This window comes from Marmota monax, unplaced genomic scaffold (assembly GCF_021218885.2).
Source record: "Marmota monax isolate L192 unplaced genomic scaffold, Marmota_monax_Labrador192_F-V1.1 WCK01_AAM20220418_F8-fsc00079, whole genome shotgun sequence".
NCBI classification, from domain to species: Eukaryota; Metazoa; Chordata; class Mammalia; order Rodentia; family Sciuridae; genus Marmota; species Marmota monax.
Genome location: NW_026694099.1, coordinates 1,930,199 through 1,954,918, shown reverse-complemented (window position 1 = coordinate 1,954,918; position 24,720 = coordinate 1,930,199). Strand labels below are relative to the sequence as shown.

At 37.6% G+C, this 24,720-nt stretch overlaps 1 protein-coding gene across 1 annotated transcript in view; it reads left to right on the top strand.

The window, feature by feature from the left end:
- Positions 1-14,680, top strand: part of Nrl (neural retina leucine zipper) — a 143,531-nt gene extending 128,851 nt beyond the window's left edge. Inside the window, exon 4 of the transcript XR_009228719.1 lies at positions 14,418-14,680. The gene's annotated coding sequence lies outside the window, so the exon portion shown is untranslated. The remainder of the gene's footprint in view (positions 1-14,417) is intronic.
- The last annotated feature ends 10,040 nt before the right edge of the window (positions 14,681-24,720 follow it).

The following is a 24,720-nucleotide window of genomic DNA, read 5'->3' as shown; positions in this document are numbered from 1 at the left end:
ATATTTAATCAGTAACTTATATTGTGTGTATCCAAAGTGTACAACATGAGGATTTGAGATAGGTATGTGTGTAATGATTATCACATATCACAGTTGAGTTATTTAACACATCCTCAGAGCTTGTTTGCCTTATAAGTGGCATACACTCCCACAAAACAATTTCTTTATCCATTCATCCATTGATGAGCATTTAGGTAGTTTCCATGTCTCCTCTATTGTGAAAAGTGCTGTAACTGAACACGGAAGTATAAGTATCTCTCCTAGCTACTTCTTCTTCTTCTCTTTCTCCTTTTCCTTCTCCCTCTCCTTCTCTCTCTCCCTGTTCCCCTCCCTCCTCCTCCTTCTTCATCGGGGATTGAACCCAGGGATGCTCTACCACTGAGCTACATCTCCATTGCTTTTTATTTTATTTTATTTTTTTTTGAGATGGGTCTTGCTAAGTTGCTTAGGGTCTTGATAAATAGTTATCCTCCTGCTTCAGCTTCCCAAATTGCTGGGATTACAGGTGTGTGCCACTGTGACCGCCTTGAGCTACTAATTTCATTGATTTGCTGCATCATATGGTAATCTTATTTTTGATGTTTTGAGGAAACGCCACACTGCTTTGCATAATGGATGTATCAATTTACATTCCTACTGACAGTGTTTAAGGATTCCTTTTTATCTGTACCCTCACCAACACTTTCCTTTTGTCTTTTTGGTAATAGCCAGACTGACATGTGAGGAATGACATTTCATTTTTTTTTTTTTTTGGCACTGAGGATGGAACCCCACGGCACTCTACCACTGAGCTCCATCCTTAGCCCTTTTTATTTTATTTTGATCAGGATTTCCTTAAGTTGCCCAGGCTGGCTTTGAACTTGCAACACTCTTATATCAGCCTCCTGAGTCCTTGGGATTATGAGCATGTGCCACTGTGCCTGGCCTTCCTTGTGGTTTTGATTTGCATTTCTCTGATGTTTAGGATGTTCAGAACACTGTTGACCATTTGAATATGTGCTATTTTTTAAATGGGATTTTTAAAAATTTCTTTTTCAGATAATTCATTGTTAGTGTATAGAGATGCAACTGAGTTTTGTACATTGGTTTTGTATTCTGCAACTTCACTGAATTTGTAAAGTAGTTATAACAGTTTTTGGTGGAATCTTCTGGATTTTCTATATGTAAGACTATGTAGTCTACAAAGTAGATAATTTTACTTTTTCCTTTTCTATTTGTTTATTTATTTTGCCTACTCACTCTGGCTAAGATTTTAGTACTAAATTGAATAAGTGACAAGAGTGGGCATCCTTGCCTTTTTTCCTGACTTGGAGAAAAAGCTTGAATTTTTTCACTGCTGATTATAATTCTAGTGTGCCCTTTATTACGTTGAGGCACATTCCTCTGTATTTAATTTACTGGGAGTTTTTTTAAATCATGAAAGGAAGTTATATTTTGTTAAATGCTTTTTCTGCATTTATTGAAGTGATCGTTTGAATTTTATCCTTCATTCTTGTTACTATGGTGTATCACACTTATTGTTTGCATGTGTTAAAACATTCTTGCATCTGAGGATAAATTTCTTTTGATCATGGTGAATGGTCCTTGCAGTGTGTTGTTCATCTTTGCTAGTTTTTTCTTAGCATTGTTATATCTCTTTACTAGGGATATTGTTCTGTAATTTTCTTTTCTTATAGTGTCTTTATCTGGCTTTGGTATTAAGGTAATGCTGGCCTTATAAAATGAGTTTGGAAGTGTTCCCACCTCTTCAATTTTTTGAAAGAGTACAAGTAGGATTGGCATTAATTCTCCTTTATATGCTTGTTAGCATTCTCACCCATGAATAATTCTAGGAATGTGTCTATTTTTTTAGGTTAATTGGAGGAAAATTGGAGAATTCACAAATACACGGAGGCCAATCAACTGATGCCTGAACAACCCAATGGGTAAAAGAAGAAATTAAAAAAGGAAATAAAAAAATCTTAAAGACAAACAAAAATGAAAAACAAAACATACCCAAACCTACAGGATGCAGTAAAAGCAGCTCTACAAGGAAGTTTATAAACACCTACATGAAGGATGTCATGTTAGCAACTTAACCTCACACCTCAAGGAACTAGAAAAAAGAAGACCAAACTTAGCCCAAAATTAGCAGAAGGAGGAAGTCAAAATTATTGAGACAGAAATGCATGAGGCAGGAGCTGGAATTGTAGCTCAGTGGTAGAGCGCCTGCCTAGCATGTGTGAGGAGGCACTGGGTTTAATTCTCAGCACTGCATATAAATAAATAAAATAAAGGTCCAGTGACAACTAAAGAAATATTTTTTTTAAAAAGAAATACATGAAGCAAAAATATACAAACATTAGAAAAGACCAGTGCAACTCTTGAGTTTTTTATTTTTCTCTTAGAAAAGATAAACAGAGTTGACAAAACCTTAGCTAGACTAACCAAGAAATAAAAACAGCAAGCTCAAAATTTCTTTCAACCTTAATCACCCCAGTGGAGGAAACCAGACTGTGGCGTTCTGTACTACAAGTATGCTCATTTCTATCAACTTCATAACATAGACATCCTATTCTGAAATATCCTCAAAAGCTCAAATAATCGCCTAGTCCACTTACCTTGGAGAGCTCCCTTTTGTGCCGATCCAGAAAGCACTAGGCATGGTATCTCCCTTCTCAGGACCAGCTGCTCACTGGTGTAGCTAAGAGCTCCCCCAAGACAGAAAGCACAACAGGAGGTGCCAGGATGCTGCTGCCCCGGATCTGGTCTAGCTGGGCTACTGCCACCAGCACCTTTGACACCTCTTCATTTAAATTCTTTATTCTGCTTGTAAGTTGCAATTGTTTCAATTACTCTTCTCCCCCTCTTCACCCCAGACATTCTAATCACTCCTCTCAAAAAAGCACTTAAACTTTCAACCCACAAAATAAAATTTAAAATATCTATTCCCCAGAAGCCTTAAAGGAACAGATTGATAAATTTGACTGTGTAAAAATTTAAAACTTCTGTTTGGCAAAAGACGAGACAGACTGTGAAAATGTAATTGCAGAACATATGATAAAATGGCTAATTGCCTTAATTTGCAAAAATAACCCTTATACAGATGAATGAGGAAGTAAAACAACTCAGAAGAAAATAGGCAAGTTATAAGAACAGACAGTTCACAGGAAGAATATAAATGGCTTGGAAAATTATGGAAATATACTCAGTTTCACTCATATTTAAAAATATGAAGATCAAAACACCAGCAAGATACTGTCTATCAACTTGATTGATAAAAAAATAAAACAAAGCTTTATAATATCCCAAACTAGCAAAATACAAAGAAATAGATACTTTAAGATGTAAGATGTTTTGATGAGATTTTATATTATTGCAACCTTTGGGAAGATAATTTGAAAGTATTTATCACATTTTTAAGTGAATGCATATTTTGACTCTTTTGACTGAGAAATTTTACCACTTGGGATTTACATTGTGAATATACTTGATAAAATTTCCCGTAAATGAACATACAAAAATATTTTCAGGGGCATTGCTTAATAGTAAACAGTTTAAAAAGCAAATATGTCTAATAGCAAACAACTTGAAAAGCAAACAAATATTTATTGGTAGGAAAATTAAGTTGGAGTATATAAAAATAAGACGTCTATTAAAAAAGGAGGTAGATTTTTAAGTGCTGAAAGGGAAACATGTCCAAAGTATATTGTGAAGCAAAGAGAACAATATACAGAACAATTGGATATGAACAAATATTTTATGTTTATAAAACACATGCTAGTAAACGCACTCAGCATTTTTTAAGGAAATGTGTAACACATGCACCCGTGCACCTGTGTGTGTGTGCGCGCACACACACACACACCGGGTAGCAGTTGCCATGGAGAGAAAAGCCATGGAAGGACGATTTTATTTTTTTCTATTTCAAACCTTCTTCTTCTCTTTACATTTCCCCCTTCTTCTTAAGGAATTTTGGACACAGGGGATTATATGTTTTCAGTACTCCCCACTTTCATTTGCCTCCTTTCCCCTTACAGGAAATCATTCTGCTTAATATAGGCGCTTTTAGTTGCATGTGTTCTTCAGAAATCTGCTGTATTAATTCACATAAGTGACAAATATTGTTGATCTTACCCTTTTCTTCCTCTTTTCACTTAGAGTAATGCATGTTATTTCTTTTTAACTGCTACATGATATTCCCATTTTTTTCCCTGTCTGCCTCTTGGATAGATGTCTGGATTTCCTTTAGTTCTTCACCATCACAACAATTTGTTATCTGCTCTTTAAAAATTTTGATAATGATGTCCTTCATTGAACAGATTTTCTTAATTTTATGCAATCAGCTTTGACCTTATGACTTGTTCTTTTATTGTTCTTTATAATTCCTACCTTGCCTCATGATGTCAGGAAGATATTAACCCACATATTTACCATTAACTTATTTTTTTTATTTGTTCTTTTTAGTTATACATAACAGTGGAGTCCATTTTGATATAATTAGACAAACATGGAATATATCTTATTCCAATTAGGACCCCAGTCTTGGGGATGTACCTGATGGTGGGATTCACTGTGGTGTATTTATATATGAACATAAGAAAATTATGTCATATTCATTACGCTGTCTCTCTTTTTCCTATTTCCATCCCTTCCCTTCATTCCCTTTGTCTAATCTGCTGAATTTCTATTCTTCCCCCCTCACCTTGTTGGGAGTTAGCTTTCACATATCAGCAAAATCATTCGACTGTTGGTTTTTTGGGATTGGCTTATTTTACTTAGCATGATAGTCTATAGGTCCATCCATTTACTGGCAAATGTCATAAAATCATTATTCTTAATGGCTAAGTAATACTACATTGTATGTGTGTGTGTGTGTGTGTGTGACATTTTCTTTATCCATTCATCTGTTGGTGAGAACCTAGGTTGGTTCCATAGATTAGCTATAAACACTGATGTGGCTATATCACGGTAGTATGCTGATTTAAAATCCTTTGGCTACATACTGAGGAGTGGGATAGCTGAGTCAAATGGTGTTAACTTATAACCTTTTATCTTGAGTTTTTTAATCTTTCTGGAGTTCTCCTTGTATACTCTGGTAGTAGGGATCCAGTTTAATTTTTTTTTTAACCTCTAATGAGACAGTTTTCCAGCACATTTTCTAAATCATGTGTTCTTTTGTCATTGAATTATGACGCAACATTTACTGTATATCAAAGTCTCATGTATGGATATAAATTGTATCTTAGTTCTATTCCATTTGTCCATTTTTTTGTTCTTGTGCCAATATCATACAATATTTAATTTTATCATAAGATATAACACAAAGAAAAATGCATAAAATGTAAAACTACCACTTAATGATTTAAAATGATCACCTCATCACACCACTCAGGTTACGAAACACAGCTGATGGCCCAGAAGCTCATGTGAGGCTTCCCAATCATAATGCCTTTCCATTATCCTTAAAGTAATCATCCTCCCCAAACCACTACATCTTGACATTTAAGATAACTAATTCCCTATTTAAGAAGACTTTATTAAGCATGTATCTATAAATCTTATATTTTAGTTCTGCCTGATTTTGAACTTTATATAAAAAGAATTGTATAGTATGCATTCTTTTTTGCCTGACTTATTTAAATATTTTTTTGCAATATAATTACACAAAATAGTGGGGTTCATTGTGGTATATTCCTACATGCACATATAATTTGGTCGGTTTCATTGCTTACTGCCTCCCTTTCCCTTCTCTCCCCCTTCACCTGCTCCTTAACAGATCTCCCTTCCTTTATAAATGCTTTTTTTCTCTCTAGCTTCCACATACAAGAGAAAATTGAGAATTTGACTTCCTGAATCTGGCTTATTTCACTTAGCATGATCTTCTCCAGTTCCATTTTCTTGCAAATGGCATAGTTTCATATTTTCTTTATGCTGCATAAAACTCCATTGTATATATACCATATTGACTTTATCCATTCACCTGTTGGCAACAGAGTCCTCGGCTCAGACAACAAAGCTTACTCAGCTCTGGTCCACATGTATGGTTTTCCAGCAGTCCAGTCCAGGCTTGTTCACATGGCAAAGTCAGGGGCACACAGGCCCCTGAAGCCTAGACTTAGAACTGGCACATGGTCGCTTTTGTTACATTCTATTGATCAATGAAAGCCACAATGCCAGTCCAGATTCCAGAAAAGGAGCTACACTGTATCTCTTGGTGGAAGGAGAACTAATGTTCCATTAAGCAAGGCATTTTAGGCATTTCTTTAATCTACCACTGAAAACTATTCTAGAACTGGAAACCCATAACTTGCTACTATATGCACCAACACGGACTCTCATAATAATGCTGAGTGAAGTAAGTCAGGCACTAGGAATGCAGCCACCATGTGACCCAGCTATACCACTTCTCAGTATTTATCTGAAAGAATTAAGTCAGTACACTGTAATATATGTGTACACTCATGTTTATAGTAGAGCAATTCTCAATAGTTCAGATATGGAGCCAGCCTGGGACTCAGGGATGTGAACGAGTCTAGCCAAGACTAGCGAGACTCACTCACAGCTGATCAAATGGGCAAGGCAGCTCCGTGGAGACCGGAACATCTCAGCTGAGCTCAGCTTGAATTTCAGATCCACAGAATTGTGAGCTAAATAACTTATTTTTAAGTTACTACATTTTGGGATGATTATTGTATACAGTTGAAAACTAATACATATTTATTTCATTATATGTCTGTACAATAATTTATCCTTTCTATTATTGACAGACATTTGGGTATTCCTCACCTAATAGTTCCAACTTCTCGATCATCTCTGAGTCTTGTTCTGTTGATTTATTTATCTCCTTGCAGAAGTTGTTTTAATTGATATTTGTATGTCTAATAATTTTGATTAAATAAATAGTGAACATGGTTGTAAATGCACACATTGAGGTAAGTAGTATTCATGTATATAAAAGGGTATGCTTCTTTTTTCAGGCAATTGATGAGGAAGGTCATGTCATGATAGTCAGAAATTGAGGTGGTTGAGTTTTGTTGCTGTTTTCTTTATTTTCTGTTCTCTAATTAAGTTCGTCTAATACTGTGTTACTATTACCTTCTGCTTAAGGTTAGGGATGGGACAGAGGATTTCCCTCATCTCACCTTCAGTATTTAGCCATTCCTATTTGCTTATACAAATGATTTTTTTTTCTTTCAACACTCTTTCCCCTTCCTGAGTATCAGACTATTATAGTTTGTTATTTTGTTCTTGGCTTGTGGTAGGGGTACGGAGACTGGTTTCTGGTCTAGCTTCAGGCTTGGGCCTGAGTACCTGGGTCTAGGGGTTGGGGTTGCTCTACATTGCTGTTCTTCTTCCCAGAAGCAACCAAACTCAGATCTGAGGTTGGTGCTGGGTTTGAGTCTCCCCCACTGATATGATAATATACATATATATATATATATATATATATATATATATATATTTTTTTTTTTTTTTGGCTTGGTAGTAAAGAGTCCTGACCCAGAATGTTTTTTTTGCCCCTCTTTCAGGACTGGAGAAATTTTCTTATATTGCTCTTCTTAATGGTGACAGGTTTTTGCTTGTGTCTTGGAAGAAATAGATTTTTCTCACTCTCTGCCAGCAGCATAAGGCTTCTGCTTCATAGAAGAGAACAGTTTCAAAGAGTCAGAGGGGTTTGGGGCCTTTCTCCCAGCCACTGTTGAGCATCTCCCACAAGCCTAGCCACCACAGGGAATCACTCTTGTTTTCTAACCTTCTCTCAGTTTTTCTTGTGATTCCCATCCAAAGCTCATGAAAAAGAGGCCCTGAGTCTAAGGTCTCTGGGCATTGAAGACTGACATGGTAGCCCACACTGGACCTTTAGCCACTTATTAAATTTTAGCTGATTTCTACCTACCTGTTTGAATGGTAGCCATGCCACCATCCTGGGCAGCAGCTGGGTGATCCAGGATGATGTTCCATCTCTTATTGGAAAGCTTGGTTCAGGTTTCATGACTGCCTGAAACTAATTCTCTGACGGTCTCCAGAAAAGTTATTTTCCCCTCAGTGTTGCATCTCCTAAGCAGAAACACAAATTTGAGTTGCACTTTTTGTGATAAATTAGCAATATTTTAAAAATTGCTGCCCTTCATATGTCTTTTTCCCCTTAATCCTTTTTTAGGATTTTCTATTTATATTTGATTTTCACATCAGTTGAACTATAGGGTATCCAAGTGTGTTTATACCTATCCTACTTTAGCCTTGTTGAGATTATTGGACATATGAGTTAATATTTTTTATTAAATGTGAAGGAGGTTTTAGTTGTTATTTCTTCAAGTATTTTTTTCTGCCTCTATCTCTCTCTTCTTTCCTTGAGGACTCCAAGTGTACATAGGTTAGATCACTTGATTTTTTTCTTTCATTTCTAGATATTGAACCCAGGGGTACTCTACCACTGAGCTATATTCCCAGTCATTTTTAAAAATATATTTTATTTTATTTTGAGACAGGGTCTCCCCAAGTTGCTGAGGCTGGCCTTGAACTTGTGATCCTCCTGCTTTAGTCTCCCAAGTAACTAGAATTACAGGTGTATGTAATTGTGCTCACCTAGATCACCTGATTTGATCCATAAGTCACTGGGACTATGTTTATTTTGTTTCAGACATGTAATGATTAATCTGAATTGTTAACTTGATTGGATTAATAGACGCCTAAGATCAAGAGGCTTCTGGGTGTGTAAATGAGGGTGTTTCTAGGAACCATTGGCATGTGGGACAGCAAACTGAGGGGAGACCATTCTAAGTGCTGGCAGCACAGTCCAATTGGTGGGGGCCCTGGATAGAACAAAAAAGGTGAAAGAATGAGGAAGCAGAAGCAAGCTTGATTCTCCTTGAGCAGGTGCTTCAATTGCTGCTGTGATCACCAGAGGACGTCAGACTCCAGCTCCTTCACTCTTCCAAAGTGAACTCGGACTGGTGACTTCCTAGGGAGTTTTCCAGGCCTTTGATCCGAGATGGAGGCTGCATCATTGTTCCCCCTCTTGTTCTGAGACTCCGGCTTCTTGGACTGAGCAGCTACTTTTTCCTCCAGCTCTCCAACCTGCATATGGCCACTGTGGGAATATGCAGCTTCTGATTGTATAAGGCAATCTAATAAATCCTCTTTTTATAATTATATATATATATATATATATATATATATATATATATATATGATTACATATATATGTGTGTATATATATATGTGTGTTTATGGGTGTGTGTATATATATATATATACACACACACACACACACATTTTTGATTTGTGGTTCTGTTCCTTTAGAGAACCTTACTGACATAAGACATTTGTATTTTTATTATTTAATTTGCATAATTTTTATTTACATGTTCTTATGTTCATTTTTTTTAATGAAGGAAATGTACTATTAAGTCCATCTTGTGAAATTTTTATTTCAGACATTGTATTTTTTTTTTTTTTAATATTTCTGGGGATTGAACCCATGGCCTATGTGCATGCAAGGCAAACACTCTACCAACTGAGCTATATCCCCAGGCCAACATTGTATTTTTCAACTGTAAATTTCCACTTATTTCTTTTTAATTGTTTTCATTTCTCTGTTTCATTCTATTTCTCCTGTGTTCATTAATTATGTTCATCATTTCCTTTCTACACCTTAAGGGAATATATTTCCTTTCAATCAATTTTCAGGTTCTTCTATGTTAATTCCAAAATCTATGTAAAATGTGGCTCTTTTTCTTTTTTCTTTTTGGTATCCATCACATTTTCCCACTTCTGGTAAGTTTTGATTGTTATGTTGGGAACTATGAGTAGTAATTTTTTTATTGTATGTTGGACATAATATGTATTATGTATGAACATCTGCATTTTGTTGTCTTCCTTTAAACAATGTTGAGTTTTGTTCTGGAAAATAATTTAGTGGCAGAATAGCTTGTTTAGGTTTTGAGTTAAACTTCTTTTGGGCAGGTCTAGAGTAACCCTACAATGAAGGCATGGCTTTTGGGGGGGGTCTTAAATGTATTCCTGAGGTTTTTCTTTACCCTGATGTCTAAAATGCCCATATTTTTCAGTATGATGTGAGCTCTAGAACCTCTGTTTAGATCACAGTCCCCTAGAAACTGTTCTTTTCTAGGTCTTCATTTCAATGTAAATATAATATGTAGTTTTCTATAGCCCCTTCTCTGTGAAGACCCCTCCTCATTAATCAGGGTCTATCATCTAAGGCAGAACAGCAATCCCTTTCTTGTCCAATGATTCACTAGCATGAGTAGCTTGAAGCAACTAGGTGGCAGTTTCAACTGCTGGTTCAGTGGAACTCATATCCCCTGGAGGAAGTATTTCCTCCCTTTTCCAGAAAACAGGACCACTAATCTATTTGAGTCATAAGGATGAGAACAATATGTTTCTTAAATAGGTTACTAGATGGAAGGAGAGAGTAGGGGCCATTCTTATTTTTACCCTTTGATTCTCAGACCTGTATATTATAGCTGGTAGGAGTATAGCATGAAATGCTATACAACTGCTGGTTTGGTGTGTATATTACAACCTGGAGTCCAGCATCCCAATCTCAAAGAATGCTGTCCACCAACCAGTTCTATATTTGATTCTTCAACAGATTATTTTCTCATTCTATCAGGCTGGGTGCTTTTGGGTGATGGGGAATATGACATTATCTACAAACCCTGTGGCCATGAGCCCATCGTTGTACCTTCTTGCTGTAATGAATTACTTGGTAAAAGAAAATATTTTCTGAGTTGCTAGAGCCAAGGCTGTTCAACTGATCACAGTGTGTTCATGTTACCTGAAGTCTTCTCTCTGCCTCGTACAAGGAACTGAGTGGAATACAGACAGAATCATGTGAGTTCAGGCCTAGGAGACATGTTGAACCAAGATATGGGCTAAAATGGTCTCCTCTTGTCTTTGGCTCAACTAGCCTTTGATGGGCTTTTGCTTACATAGAATTGGAAGGTACCTAAGGAGGCATGTTTACTTCAAACACCTTCGTCCTCTACTATTTACCAAGTGCCTATAAATTACCACACAGTGGCCTAGGCCTAGAACTGTAAATACTGATAAACAAATACTATGGAAGACTAAAGAGAAGGAAGGAAGGAAGGAAGGAAGGAAGGGAGACCTTTTCAGTATTTGAGAGTTATGGGGAAAATATAAACTATAATTACCATGGAATTAGTTGACTATTGATGGTTGCTACAAATATATTGAAGAAAGAAAGAAAATGACAGGCTCAGGTCAGCCAAATACTAATTTAAGGCATGGCAAAAAAAATTCTCCTTGACAATGTTTAAAGAGAGCCTCAACTCTTATAGTTGGAGGGCAGATAATGGTGGAAACTAGAAATAGGAGTTAACTGTAAAGTAATAGATCTTTTGAGAAGAACAAATTTGCAATCTTAGCAAATCTCTCACATTGAAATTGTATCCTGACAGGGAAGGAGTATGATTCTAAAACCAGGCATGGGGAAAGCTGGGTAAATGTGCTCCAGAATTTTGAATCCCAAAGATTCCTCTGAACTCTGTGGGTCTGAGAACATGGCTCACATCTCCTATGCCATTCTCCTACTTTGGTAGCAGACAGCAGCTTCCGCCTGACTGGAGATCACGCAGAGCCTCACAAAGGTGTATGCCTTGAACGAGGATACTTGCTTTCCTCAAAGTTTGCCGAATACCTCATGACTTCCAGCCTGTAACTAGGCCACGTCTCAGCGTGATCCAATTGGGGGAAATGCTAGCCAACTGAATAAAAAAAAATTATCTACAATAGAGATTATAGTACTTACTTAATAAACAACAATGGCAGGAACTGGAACATGCCAGGAGTGGATATTGAAGGTGTTGAACTGTTGGGATATAAGGATTCAATATCCAGGCATGGACGCTGGGAGAGAGTCCTAATATATTACATAGATGGCTTCTTGAATCTTGGAAACAATCATGGCTGACAGTAAGTAAAGCAGAGATTATATAAATGTCTTGGCAGAGTATTGAAGATATCATCAAAATAATCAGAGAAATGGGCATTCTGCAATTTCCCTGGAGAACCTAGAAGATACTTACTGTACAAAAACAATGAGAAACATGTTAGTGACAGGGGTACTGGCATCCCTGAGAAGCTGTCTGTGGTTCTGACCTTGACAATAAGGATAACACTTTGAACCAATGGCCATTATATGGTGCTGTAACCTTGATAGGTACAATATACAAAATTTGTAAACCAGAATTGATGGAGGGGAGAATGCTCTGAAACTTGGTTTCTTGATATCAATATGGATGATAGGATTCCAGAATAAGAGAATACAGTTGGTGACATTTTACTGTGAGAGGCAAAGGTAGGCAAAATTACTATAAGGTAAAGTACAACAAGACTGATAGCCAAAACCTGACTCAGAAGTATCTTGTCTATTCTGAGTTTGCAGAGGCAAAGTTTTGTTTACAGGAATAAAGTCTGCTCTAAGGTAACTCTCCTGCTGTCTGTCAGAATATGGTCCAAAATAAACTTAATTGTTGTGGCATTTCATAGAAAATCACACTTGTCTGCTGTATCGACATTAACTTATTTGGACTTGGTGGATCAGAAAATGTTAAGCATGACATTTACAAGCTTGTCAGAGTGTGGACAATACACTAATAATAAAAAAATTAGGGGAGTTTTAAAGTATACAGTGGTCTGAGGTATACTCAGATATTCCTTCAAAGGGAAAGACAAGTTATTGCATCTTCAATTTCCTACCACCAAGAAAGAGAGAGAGAGAGAAAAAAAAAAAAAACAATTGGTAAGGCTTTTAGGGTTTGAAGTTAATATATCCCATACTAGGGAACCCTTGGTGAGAAGAAACTTGTTTTAGTCTATTTTTTGTTGCTATAACAACATACCTGATAGTGGATAATTTTTAAAGGGATAAAGTTTATTTTAGCTCATGGATCTGGGAGGTTGAGAAGTCCAAGAGCATGGTGTAAGCTAAGGCCTCCTGTTGCTTTGACTTGTGATAGAAGGTAGAAATGTAAGTGGGTATGTGTGGAATGGTCATAACATAATAGGTAAACTGACCATATGGCAACAGTTCTATTATTCTTGAGTTGAACTGTAACCTAATCAATGGATTAATCTACTTGATGGATTAATAATCTGAAAGGATTATGATGCTGGGTAGTGACTGTAGGCAGGTAGGGTGTGGTCAGAGGAAGTAGGTAAGTGGAGGTGTGCCCTTGTGATTTGTATTTTGTCCCTGGCAAATGGAACTTTCTCTCTGCTCCTGGATGAATGTCCTGCCTGCTTTCATCTCCTACAGCCTTCTGCCATGATGTTCTGCCTCACCTTGGGCCCAGAGAGATGGAGTTGGCTGACTATGGACTGAAGCTCTGAAACTGTGAGCTAAAATAAACTTTTCCTCCTCTAGGTTGTGGTATATTGGTCACAAAGGGGCAGAGCTGACTAAACAAGCTCTCACAAGAAGAAACTTACTCTCTTGAGAAGGGCATTAATCCCCCCCTTAATGACCCAATCACCTCTTAATTCCCCATCTTGCAGGACCACCACAATAGCAGACAAATTTCAAAATAGGTTTCAGAGAGGATAAACCATTCTCAGATCACAGCAGATCCACATGATTTAATGAGTCTGATTGTACTCAGTTTATGATAGGCAGCTCTGGTCCCATAGTCCCTTTGTGGTCAATAGTCTGGGTAATGGCAAGTTATTGTACTAAAACTCTTTGAACTTAAAAGGGGGTAGCAATCCATCATTCCTAAGATGAAGACGTATTTTGGGTATGGGTTTGTCTTCCTGGCCTATAGTGCTTGACTAGACATTCGAGAGTGTCAGATGTACTGTCAAGGAATCCACATAATATTTCTTTGGGTTAAGCATAGCACTTCACCGTAAAAGAGTGTGACAAGAGCATATGATCATGAGCTTCACTGGTCTTATCATAAATCTCATCACCCCAAAGTTTCCAACCTAATAAATCATTGGAATAATGGACTAACTTACAGATGACACTATTCATGGTTGAGATGCTATCCTTCAAGATAATCAGTGAAACGAGGCCATCATATAGTATTGTAACCTTGATAAGTATAGCACACAGAACTAGGAACCAGTGGGTAAAAGTTGGAGTGGCCTTACTATAATTCCCAGTGATTGACTTAAAGAATTTTTATTTCCTATCCTCATATCTTTGGTGAACTTGATTTTTGAGTCAGCTGAATGCCTCTACCAAGGACACTGCAAGTATTCCATTAATGATATGTTACCTTTCCCATCCCTTCATTTCTACTTTCTGGGATCACATATCAAATAAACTATCTGCAGCCAGATATTTTTTATTTTTCATTTTTGTGCTGGGGATCAAACCCAGGGTCTTGAGCACACTAGGCAAGCACTCTACTACTAACTAAGCTACATATTCTTGCACGCAGGTCTTCATCTCAGGATCTGCTTCCAAGAGAACCAAACTGGACAAATAGTATCAGGAGTAGCCCTAGCAATCCAGAGCTTCAGAATGGGATTCTACACCACTGACAGGTATCAAGAACCTCATTGATGGGTGAAATGGTGAGTGAATGAGATTCCCCAATTCACATTTGAGACAAGGATTAGTGTGAAACTGATTTATTAGGAATGGCTCCCATGGGAGGGTATAAAAGGGTTAATAGAAAGTAAGTCTAGGAAGGGAAGGAAACCAGCCAAGAGTGCCATATCAATCACTATCCTACAGAAGATACCTTTGGCTTAACCCCTTTGGGGGTTTGACATTAGTATTTGGAGGGCAACTTCCAGTGAAGAGTAGGGGGTGGCATGATTGTGATGTCTGCTTGCAGGGGAGGCATATCTCCTCCTCCCCCTCCTCTTATTCTTAATCTTCAGGATCCAAGGGTTCTTTTTTTCTGGAACACAGCTCCAAAGTACATCCAAATGCAAATGTATTCAGGAATGCCAATGCCAAGAAAATCTGAGACCCGTGGATCTTTTCACTCTTCTGAATTTCAGTTTATGTTAGTTGAGGCTTGCTGTTGACGCTTGAATGCTTTTCAGAACAAATGGAGATTTAGGTAGATCTGGAAACAGTTTTATCCTACAAATAAAGCATGAACTAAGAGCTTAGAAAAAAAATGTGTGGACTGAATGAAGATTTTGATAATGCTCATGTGTTTCATGTTCTTGTGCTTCTAGCTACAGTATAATCAATATCTTCCTGGTGAGAGGAGGGATGCTAGTAAATGTTATTTAGCTGATGATCAAAGATGCTTAGAAAGAGAGCTGGGGATGTTTAGCAAGGAAAAGAGGATACCAAAATGGGATGGGTGGGGATGAAAGGGCCGTAATCGTTTGAAAGACTGTAATAGGGAAGAAAGCATTGACTTACTCGATAGTGTTCCTTCTATAAAACCAATAGGGTCAAGTGTAAGGAGACATTTTTTCAGCTCAATTTAAGAAGAAAATTTCAACTACCTGGAGATATCCATAGACAAAATATACTGCCATAAGTAATAATGACTTTCTCAACACTAGAGCTATTTAGATAGGATGGAAAGTCACCTCTGTAGGGTCTTGGAGGGAATTAAAATACCAAATGACAATTGAAGAAGATGACATTTCCAACCCTGAAATATGATGATTCTAGTCTTTGATGAAAATAAAGGCAAACTTGCAGAAAAACCAAGAGAACTCTCCAGGATCATATTGGATGATGAATTGCTTGATGATGAGTTGAGAATAATCATTGCTTCTAAGCCAAGTCATATTAGAAGAACATGAACTCCTACATCCATAACCATTTTTCCTAAAAAATTTCACTGCACATCAGTTACACAGAGTTATGAGTTTCATTGTGGCATATTCATACATGCATAAGACATCTGTTAACCATATCCATCCCCTATTTTTTCGCCCTTACCTTTCCCTCAACCTTATCCCCTTTCTCTTCTTTGTCTCCTCCCTTTTATAATTGGTGCATAATAATCATACAGAAGAGTGGATTTCATTGTGGCATATTCATACATGCCCATAACATAATTTGATCCATTTCAATCTTCAGTACCTCCTTCCTCCCTCCAATCCTTTTGCCATACCCTTCTGGTTGGTGTCCCTTCTACTTTCATGAGATCTCTTTTTCTCCCTCTAGCTTCCACACATGAGAGAAAACATGTGATACTTGTCTTTCCAAGTCTGGCTTATTTTACTTAACATAATAATTTACAAGTTCCATCCATTTTTCTAACCAGCTTATTTATGGCAATATGCTTTGATGAAAACAAATAGTTTTCTTTTTAGTTGAATTTAGGTGTAATGATAACTCACTAAATGAGTCTTCTGGGAACAAACTGTTCTTAGAGGGCTGGGGTTGTAGCTCTTTGGTAGAGCACTTACCTAGCATGTGTGAGGCACTGGGTTTGATCCTCAGCACCACATAAAAATAAATAAATAAAATAAAGGTATTGTGTCCATCTGTAATGAAAAAAATTAAAAAAAAAAGCTTAAGAGGATAAACATTCCTACAAGTGTGTGGAGTTGTACAGATCAGGATATCCCTAGCTATTTTCCATGTCTTTGAGTCCAAATGAAAATAACAGATTTAGAATATTTGAGAATCAGAAAAGGTATAATACTGTAGTCCACAGCACATGTGGTGATTTTGAGAGACTCGGCTCTGAGCTAGCTTCCCACATATGACCTCAGGAATATCCTAGGTAAATGTCTACAGGATGAATGGCTGGATGATATCCTAAGTATATATTTAACTTTCTAAGACTGTGGATCAATATTATAGTGTCTTAATTCTTTTTGTTTTGTAACAGGTTTTAAAATGAGGTACTGAAAGGGTAAAGTTTCTAAGCTGCTTCTAAACTGCAAAGCCTGAGTTAAAATGTAAAAGACCGGGCATTGTAAAGTTCCTAAGCTGCAAGGCCTGAGTTAAAAAGTGAAGGACTAGGTATTGTTAAGTTCCTTTGCTACACCCAGAAATTCCTGAGGCAGTTAAGACAACGCCCTACTGGCCATTTAGTTGATTAATAGCCTAGGGCCCTATGCGATCTTGCATAGGCATAGCAGGGCCTAAACCAATCAGTTTGAATGTAACCCCCTCCTTAGGAATGACCTATCACTCCAGCCTGACCTGTTCCCGCCAATGAATGAACTAATCATGTTTAGGAATTGTTGTTTAATTTTCCCCCTGGTGTATGATGATTTTAAAGGAGACTGTGATGTATGTAAAGTCCCCGCCCTCCCCAAGAAGTGTACTTAAGCATTGTTCAATTCCGGCTCTGGGCTCTGGGCTGCTCTCCTTTCTTGAGTGAGCCCGGAGCCCCAGTGCGCTGGAATGGATCCCCAATAAATAAATCCCCTTCTGCAATTGCATGAGTCAGTCTCTTGGTAGTCTCTTCCTCCGACGCTTCGCTGGACCCTTACAGTACCTCTGGTTTTTATTTTTTTCAAAGTTGTTTTTGGCAATTCTAGACCATCTGTATTTCCATATGAATTCTAGAGTCAGTTTGTCAATTCTATAAAAGCCATTTGGGATTTGGTTGGGAATGAATTGAATTTATAAATCAATTTGAGGGAAACTGATATCTTAACAATACTGGGTTTTATGACTCATGAACAAGGTGTATCTCTCAATCTTTAATTTTCTTCAACAAAGTTATGTAGTATTCAGTGTATAAGATTTTTGCATCTTTTATGGATACATTTAAATCACTGAGTGGATCTGTCTATATTTTTCTTGTACTTCTATCAGTTTTTATTTCATCTATTTGGAAGCACTGTTATTACATGCATGAACATTTAGGATTGCTATGTGCTTTTAATGAACTGACCCCCTTATTGTTATGAAATGACCTACTTTATTCCTGTCATATCCTTTATTATGGAACCTTCCTTGTCTGATATTAATATAGTCCCAGACTCTTTCAATTAGATAACATGGTGCATTTTGTCCATCTTTTTACATTTAGTGTATTTATCATTTTATACTTAAAATCCATTTCCTGTAGATAGAACATAGCTGGGTATTACTTTTTAAAAAATACAATCTAACACTTTTTAACTATTAATTTAAGGTGTTTAGAGCATTTACATTTAAATTTGGATCATGGGCTACTAATAAAACATTATTTCAATATTATTGAAATGAATATTTTTAATATTTGAACATTCAAATAGGATTTGAATATGGACTGTGGTTAGATAATAATATTAGATGGATATTAACATTTTCTTCAACCATTCTTCCAACAACCATGAAATTGTTGTACTGTAGTTAGATAATAATATTAGATGGATGTTAACATTTTCTTCAAATTCACTTTAAAATAATTTAAAATTTTTAATAGACATAATATTTATACATATTTATGGGTTTTAGTTTGATAATTCCATACATGTAGACTATCTGTAATGATCAAATCAGGGTAATTAGTACTTCCATCTCCTCAGATATTTATCATTTCTATGTGTTGGGGGACTTTAGACTTTTCTAGTTATTTTGAAATATATAATACATTGTTGTAGACTATAATTACCCTATTGTGTTAGAGAACACTGGAAGAAATTCCTACTGTTTAACAGTATATTGGCATCTATTATTTAACTTCTCTATCATCCCTCCCCTACTCTTTCCAGCTTCTAGTAAACATTATTCTGCTTTATTTTTCTATGAGATTGTTGTTTTTAGCTTCCACATGTGAATGAGAATATCCAGTATTTGTCTTTCTGTTCTTGGCTTATTTCACTTAATATGATGTTTTCCCATTCCATTATGTTGCTGCAAATGACAGGATTTCATTGCTTTTTATGGTCAAATAACATTACATACACGCACACCATGTCAAATTTTCTTTATCCATTCATTTGTGATGAACACCTTGGTTGATTTAATATCTTGGCTATTTGTCACCCATCTCACTGAGGAATATTTAAAATGGGATCAAGCTTTTCTGTTCTCTTTCTCTGTAGTTTGCTTGACATAAAGTGACACATCCTGTGCTTTAATCTTCCTATTTCTAGACTTCAGAGGATGTGCTTCTGTTTGCATTTTTTTTTTTGCAACTTCAACCACATCCATTTCAAAAGAACTTCCTTGCACATTGAAGTTCCTCAAGTTTGTGGATGAGTTTTTAGGATTACACAAAATTTGGCTGTGTCTTGGTGACAGAGTTTCCCTTATAACCTCCTCCGTGAGGTATCCTTAAACTAGACTGGAGGCAGGAATAACCCTGGGAAGAGTTTTTCCTGGGAGTTCATTGAATCTCTGGTGTATAAATTCATGTTTAACTTCAACCACTCAAGTGCTGTTAACTTCAACACTTCTCCAGTTTGAATGCATTTCCTTAGCCTAAAGATAAGGCTTTTCCAAAAAAAGTGAGAAGGTGATGAGAGGAGAGTGAACAGAACTGGAAGTGAGGTGACTGGGGGGAGAGGAAGCAGAAAGGACCACGTGCACGAGTGCGTGGAGTTGTGGGCATAGACCATGGCTCCTTCCACAGGGGACAGCAGGTTAGAGGGGCAGAGCTTCAGGGGCTGTGAGGAAGAGATGTGAGATTGTACCAGAAAGGAACAATGGGGTCTGTAGGATATTCTTTGTTATTGGTGTAAGGCCTGTTAGCACAACACCCAGAGCTAGCTACAGGCACAACAGAGACACAGGTTAAGGTGAAGGTGGAAAGAACATGTGATCTGCTAACAGTTTCCATAATTCTTTCCTGAACCTTTCACTCACTGATAGTATGCCATCCATTGACAGTTTGTTTATGTGCTAGGGACACAATGACTCACCTAGGAAGGTATTAACTTCCAGTTGGCATCATTTGGTAGAGTGAGGACAGTCAGGAGAAATCAAGGGAAGAGGGGAGAAAGTGATGAGACAGCAGAATTGATGGAAGTCCCTTAGCACTTTATACTAATCTTAGCTTCTCTCGAATAGGTTTGTTGGTTGCCACATTTTCAATATCATTAATTATTTTCATCTTATACATAATGCAAATATTCATTCTTATTATGAAAAGTGTGAAAAATTCAGAAGTCTCAGAGCTTCCTTTGTACTCCTCCCACCTCCAACTAATTAATACTAGTCTCCTTTTCAGTTTGGAGTGTATCTTCTCTTACATTTTTGTTTATTTATACACTTATACTCCTATGTGAATTTATGAATAGATATTCATATTTAATATTTTGTGGGGCCTTATACTTATTCTTTGTATCACTTTTCTATTGGTTTTCTGTAATGTTTCAATAAAACTTAGAGACATGTCTACATCAGTAGGCATACAAGTAACTCACTAATATCAATTCCAAGTAGTGCCCTCTTTCCACTCAGTTTTCCAGGTGAGGTGCTGAAGTAGGAATTTTGAGCTCAAAGGGATCATGAAGTTGTTTGCAATGAAGCTATTGTAGAGGCTGGGGTTGTAGCTCAGTGGCAGAGTGCTTGCCTAGCACGTATGAGACACTGGGTTTGATCCTTAACACTGCATTAAAAAAATAAACAAAATAAGGATGTCCATCTACAACTACAAAAATAAAAATAATTTTAAAAACCCAAGAAGCTATTGTAATAATTTCTGCCATGTTGGGGGCATGGGCTTCATTCTCAGTAGCTCTGTGGGGGGGGTGCCCAGGGCTTACAAAGAAAGCATAGGAGCCTTAGGTTCATTTTTATTTTGACAAGGAGCACTTGCTTGTCATGACAGTTTTACAAACTCTTGCTCTAAACAGTATCATCTACACTAATGTGTCCCTACATCCTCAGCATAGCATCTCTGGACATTTTCTTTTGCTGGAACATTCTTTTCCCCAAATGTTCAGGGGTGGGAAGATGGTACACTACCAGCAGCATAGTTTTTGAACTCCCCAAATTCTGTCTTTAAAACAGAGGAACTAGATAGCAAAACCTTAACCCTATGGAAAGCATTTGCAAATCTCCATGACAAGGTATTTCCACAAACCCCAAAATAAGAGTGGTAACAAATTACCAACAGCTACAAGATCTGCATGGTATCAACATCTGTGTGGGAGGAAGAAGATGGAAGCAGCAGGACAGAATCTGAAGGATCTGAGAAAACAGGAATCTCCAGAGAGCTGACAAGATTCACTGGCAAGCACAGTGGGCCACTTTGGGAAAGCGGCTGAAAGTGGGAGGGATCTCATCTGCTCCAATTTTGGGAGATGCAAGGGGTCCCAAGTAGGGTCTGAAGGGGCTGGAGTGGTTCAGTCCCTGTGAGGATCTTGAAGAGATCTTGAAGAGGATCTGCCAGGGTCCCTTTCTCAGGCAGGGATTGAGAGAAACTGCTGGGAGTGGAACAGGCAAGAGTAACAGGGATGAAGGAAGGGAGGCCCAGGTAGGAGTGGGGCAATATAGATGGAACCAGGAGATTTCGGTAAAGTACTGCCACTTTTGAGCAACACATAAAGGTATAGAATAGGGAGCATTCTGAACTTGCAAAGTCTATCATGAACTGTATGTTTTCTTCTGAAAATTCAGGAAAACAAAATTTGCATCCAAAAGAGTAGAGAAAAAAGATCAAAGTCAAATCCCATCTAAAATTATTATCCAAAAACATATATGCAGAAGAATAACACCCCTACTTGTCAGGAAAAAAAAATGTACTGACACTTAATATACACAAAGAAAATGTAAGCCAAGGATTTTGTATCTGATGGTATTGGCTTTTAAGCACAAAGGTGTAAAAACCAACATACCCTGGAGGAATTTGGGACTGTCACTCTGATAAGCCCTTCCTGAAAAATCCCCTAGAGAACACGCTTTGGACAATCAAAATAACCAGAAGGACATTGATGGTGAACATTAAATATGGCTCCTTGTAGAGCTAAAACTAAAGGAGGTCATCAGGAAGTCAATATGGTTTCTGCTCTGATGGTGCAGGTATGGCACAACTGTAAAAACCCCTGCAATTATCGTTACTCATAAAAACTAAAACTGCGAAGATGGAGTCTGTATGCAGTGGTTATAGGATCTGATAATGTAGATATTGTCCAAGTATAAAAAGGTTGGGGATGGCATTTGAAAAAAAATTAAGCTGTTTTAAAAACATTTGTGGTAGAATGATATTGAATTCCTTGGCCTTTGCGTGGTTCTAAATTTGACTTGGAGGTACCATTGAACCCATTATAGACACACACACACACACACACACACACATACACACACACAGAGTTTATTAGCTCTGTCCATTGAAAAAAAACTTAGAATCAACAACCAAATTGAATGAATTGCATCCCTAACATCCAGATTTACATCCAACAGTGTATAGAAAAAGATCAAAGTCGAATCCCATATAAAATTATGATCTTAGATTACCATTCCCCCACCCCTGCCTCACCCCTAAAAAACTCCAAGATTTCTTGGAGATGTGTCTGATTCTAGGTCTGGGATGTGAATTGTAATTTTTTTATTATCATGGTTTTCTGCTCAACTGTTCTATTACTCTCTCTCTCTTTTCTTTTCTTTTTTCTTTCTTTCTTTTTTTTTTTTTTTTTGCAGTACTGGGGACTGAACCCAGAGGTCCTCTGCCACTAAGCTACATCATGCTCAGTCCTTAATATGTTTTATCTTGAGACAGGCTCTTGCTAAATTGTCCCAGGCTGGTCTTGAACTTGTGATCTTCCTGCCTCAGACTGCCAAATTGTTGGAATTACAGGATTGTGCCACTATATCTGGAAGTTGTTACTTTACTCTTAACACCTTATCTACTACTAGCCCTTGCCCCAGATCTCTGTGACACAGAGATCTCTAGCAACCACTGAAACATTGTTGCTTGTTAGAGTAATTACAGTGGCCTGGCCTTTGCAGTTTTAGATTCTTATTATACTGATAAGAGGGACACCAGTTCCATTAGACTCCTCCCTAGTGGTCATTCTTTGCTTAAAAAATCCCTTGAGCTTCCCAATGATGTCAGTAGATTTCTTGTTCCTTTTCTTGAGCCCTCCGTGGAATCACAGTCATTATGCATTCTATGGAATGAGCTCATTCCAGCATGCCCACTCAGTTGTTCAGCATTGGGGTAGCTATTCTCAGAGATGTAGTCTGACTATGCAATTTGTGCTGCTTCTTTCAGGTGTGATCTCCACATGCTCTTGTCCCTAACCATGATTCTCCCTTCTTTCTCCATATCTCCCTTGGTGAGATTTACTTTTTTTTTTTTTTTTTTTTTTGCTATTTTTTAATTGTTGATGAACCTTTATTTTTCACTTATCTATATGTGGTGCTGAGGATTGAACCCTGTGCCTCATACATGCTAGGCAAGTGCTCTACTACTGAGCCATAACCTCAGTCCTCACCCATTTAGTTTTATATTCTCTTATTGCTTACATGTTAGAGCCAACCTCACTGGAAAGGTAGTGAGTTGTATATTGCGTTCCATTCACAGCATGATGCCTCCTGACCCCCTCCTGAGTTTAGGGGACAATGATGGTTTGCAGGTCAATCATGTGAAAGTGGTTGGAGTTTGGTGAATTCTCAAATTGGTTTTTGACAAAGAAAGCATTGACTCTGTCATTCTCTGTGTTAGCCAGCTTTCCATCACTGTAACAAATACCTGAGGTAATAAACTTATAAAGAGAAAAGGTTTACTTTGGCTCACAGTTTAGGAGGTTCTAGTCCATGATTGGTGGTGAGGGAATACCACCATCATGGTGGAGAATGTGGTGGAGCAAAACTGTTCAAACTGCCACAAAGCTGAAAAGAGGGAGTAGAGAGCCTGGGATTCCATTAGCCTTTACAAGAGCATGACAGCAATGACCAAAAGACCTCCCACTGGTCCACCTCTTAGAGTGTCCACCACCTCCCAAAAGTACTTCACAGAGGACTAAGCCTTTGCCACATGGAACTTTGGGTGACACTTAATATCAAAACTATAGCATTCCAAATACTTGAAATGAACAAAATTTATATGAGAAACAGGAAAAAAAAACAGGAGTCATATCTTAATTTGTAGTATAGCTTACTCATTAAGAACATGGGCTTTGAGTATGGGACTAGAGATTATCAGGCTAAGTGAAATAAGCCAATCCCTAAAAACCAAAGGCTGAGTGTTGTCTCTGATATGCAGATGCTGACTCACAATGGGGTGGGGAGTGGAGATTCACTGGACTGAACAGGGGGATGGGGGGAAGGGAGGAGTTTTGGGAATGGGAAAGACAATAGAATGAATTGGACATAACTTTCCTATGTTCATATATGAATACACGACCAATGTAACTCCACATCATGGACAATCACAAGAATGGGAAGTTACACTCCATGTATGTATGATACGTCAAAATATATTCTACTGTTATGTATACCTAAAAGAACATAGGCTTCAAACTTGGGGAACTGGGTTCAAATCTCCCAGGTGCTTGCTATGTGTGTGACTTTGGGAAGGTTCAAGTCTCCGTTTCCTCGTCTGTTAAAAGTGAAGATTCAGTGCCATACTGTGTCTGGCACATATTACGGCATTAAATAAATTTATCTGTAATAATTGTATGAGAAATCTAGGAAAAGTCTGGGTAATCTGTCCTTAGTATTCAGGAGTGTGTGGGAAGCTTCACAGTGCTTTGGTGTGGGTGGGTAGTGGTGGAGGGGCATGACACCCTATTTGTAAGGCACTTTATGTAAAATTGAGAAAATAAATACAGTGACGCTGGGAAATGTTACTGGTCTGATGACCAAAACTGACTGAGAAGGAACCGAGAATGTTCAGCAGAGAAAAGGCCAGGCCAACCAGGGAT